Genomic DNA, 3169 nt, shown 5'->3' with positions numbered 1-3169 from the left:
CCCTTTTCATAACCTGGTGAGACCATAGACGACCCTGGGAGGTTATAAGAGAGTCCATGCGGACAGCTAGGGCCAAACAGGCCTGAGTTTCAAACTTTGCTATTGATTTGGTCGTTTGCGAAAAAAGTTTGAAAACAGATAGAAATCGATTTTCGATTCTTTCCAGATATTTTTGTCCACATCGAGATAGAAATATGTTCATAAAATGTTCCAAAGCTTGAAAGTCACAATTAAGATTAATACTTGTAAGCAGGGTCCAACATTTTCGAAGACGGAACATGAAAATCGACATTCCTCTTAGTCGCTTCACTTCGAGCAGGACTACTTCCACAGACGTCTTCCTCTCTCTTGCTACTGAGTCATAACGAACGCATTTCCCGTCGACATGACTCTTTCATCAGTAATACTTGCTCTTAACGCTCGTCAATTCATTTCTAGTTGACGCAAATGGTTGTTCTAATTGGCGCGGTGAATGAATACAAATCTGCCTCTCCATTCAACCTGGCTTCACTCCACCACTACTACTCCACCACGACATGTACCTCATTTCAATATGTTGTGAAGTTGACGGTGAAGCTGAAAAATGAAATGAACACGGACCAACGTAAAGCAGATAGCAACGAAAACGCCCGAATGACTTTTGATTTATGTTGACAGAGAAACTGTTGAAAGAAGCAAAAACTCATTATCAATTGAATGCGAAGGTCGAGTCCCATAGTCGCCTGACTACCCTGATGGTAAATATTATTTGGTCCGATTTTGGCTGACGTCCTGTAGCAAGATAAAGAAGGGGTAGGGGCAGAAATTTTAGTTACATTTGTATGGAATCTTTCATTAAAAACACAATTTCTTTTTTATTTACACTAAAAAATATATTTTACGAACTGAAATAAATTTTTCTATAATTTTTTTCAATTTCTGAAAAAATAAAAAAAAAATAATTTCAGAATTTAAAAAAAAAAACATTTTTTTATGAAATTTATTTTTATAATATTTTTTTATGAAAACATGAATAAATTTGAGCAGTGTCTTAGAATATCAACAAATATTCACGAGAAACGAATATGACTTTTTTTCAGCTTGAAACACACTGCCCTCATTATATTGATGACAATAACAAACGAGTTCATTTTGTTCATATCGCTGTTGCATGAACAAATTTGCTATAATGAATGAATGCGACATTGAGTGGGGTTCATAACTTTGTTTTATACTTTGGGTATCAAAAGCAACAAATTGATATTCATCACATCCGAAACGATATTCGTTCTGACAGTGAATTTAAGTTCAAAATAAATTTTATTTGGCGAGACGGTAGCAACGGCATATGCAGAATGGATACAACAACTGGTTTTAGCTACCGTCAAGTCATTTGCGTCATTAGGAATTTCATAAGGTATTTTCGATTACGGCATCCGGCAACTGCATAACCCAACCGCACACAGCAGCCTCAGGTTAGAAGTTAACAACAGCTGATATTCATTTGGCTGAAATGAAATTCAGTTCTGACGTTTCCGATAACCAAGATGAAAATGACACTGGGTGGAAAAAATAAACATCAAAACATATTGAAGGACGAAAGTTTATTTGCTCATATTCAATGGTTGTCTGGATCTGTCATTTTAATTTTCGTTTGGAATATATAGGTTTTCGATGCAACCTAGCTCGAAAATCTATGCATTTGATCTTAGCGAAGATGATTTTTTCCAACACTGAATTTGAGTGTTTGAGTGTTAGGATATTTCGAAAAAAAAAGTTGAAAAAAAAACTCAAAATTTCAAAAAAAAAATCACTTAAAAACGATAAGACCTACTAAATGTTGTTTAGAGAATGCAATGTAGGAAATTATTCATGTTTTAATTAAAAATATTAAACAAATTTTTAAAACTTAATTCCATTGAAAAAAAATTACAAATAAAAATTATTTAAGTTTTGTTTTCATTAAAAAATATATTTAACAGTATAATCAGTATAATAAGTATAATAAAATAATTTAGAAAATTAAAATTCTTTTTTCTCAAAAATAGGTTTTTTATTCTGAAAAAAAATTATTAAGAATAGCCCTTACAGTTTTCAACAAGTCACCCTTACATCGGTAGACGATCACTTTTACAGGGAAAGATTTTTTCCAACAACAACTTTTCCATGTTTTCTTTGAAAAAAACTATTATTATTTAACTTGCAAATTTTTATACACAAATTATCGCGATTTACATATTCTGAATTTTTTTTCTATTTTGAAACATGTCAAGCACCTGTCAAACGCGTGAATTTGTACACAAAAATGTTACGAGTAAAACATTACTTTTCAGTACTCTCCATACAAAAATGCAATGTACTCCAGAAACTATAACAGATAGAAAGAAGATGTCTTGGAAAAAAAATCATATTTTAAGAAGATCTAAAACTTTGTCGAATAATCTTTATCTAAATCTTGACTTCAAACAAAATTGGGATTAGCTGTAATTTTTTCAGTGAAAACATGAAAAAGTTTTTTTTTAGATAAACTTTTGGATTTCAACTTTTTTGAAATAATTTCATACATTTCATCCTTTAACCAGCGTTTTGTATATATTATAGTTTATGATTTATAATTTTTTGTAAACAATAGTGTAACAAAAATTTGCCCATTTTCAAAAAATAGTTTAATTCTTTTGCGAAGATATGAAATATGCAAAGCTTCCTCAATGACCAATGTCTTTACACCCACAATGTTTCACTGTCATCAGAGATGTTGCTACCAACTCCTAAGACGAGTTGTCAGGAAAGTTGTCAGGGACATTTTTTACAGAACGATTACAATTTAAATAAGCTAAAAAAAAGTATTCGAAAATAAAAACAATATAGAAGCATCATAGCATTGTTTTGTAGATTGAATTCCATTTGCAATATTAAAACAAAAATAAATACATATTTTAGATATTGAAAATTGATTTTTTTTTCGTAAATAGATAAAAAAGATTAATTTTTTTTCTCAGTGTATATTTTTTTCACGTTTAAACCTAAATACTCTATAACTCTTTCTAAGAAACTATTTCGGTACGATTCATAGTTTTTGAGATATAAATTATCGAACATTTCTCTTGCTAAAATCAATACGCTCTGTTGAAAGGCTACACTTCAGTCAAAAAACCCCAAATTGTTGTGGAAAACTCATATTTCCTCCAAC

The sequence above is a fragment of the Toxorhynchites rutilus genome, chromosome 2 (assembly GCF_029784135.1).
Source record: "Toxorhynchites rutilus septentrionalis strain SRP chromosome 2, ASM2978413v1, whole genome shotgun sequence".
NCBI classification, from domain to species: Eukaryota; Metazoa; Arthropoda; class Insecta; order Diptera; family Culicidae; genus Toxorhynchites; species Toxorhynchites rutilus.
Note: the sequence above shows the minus strand (reverse complement) of the source record.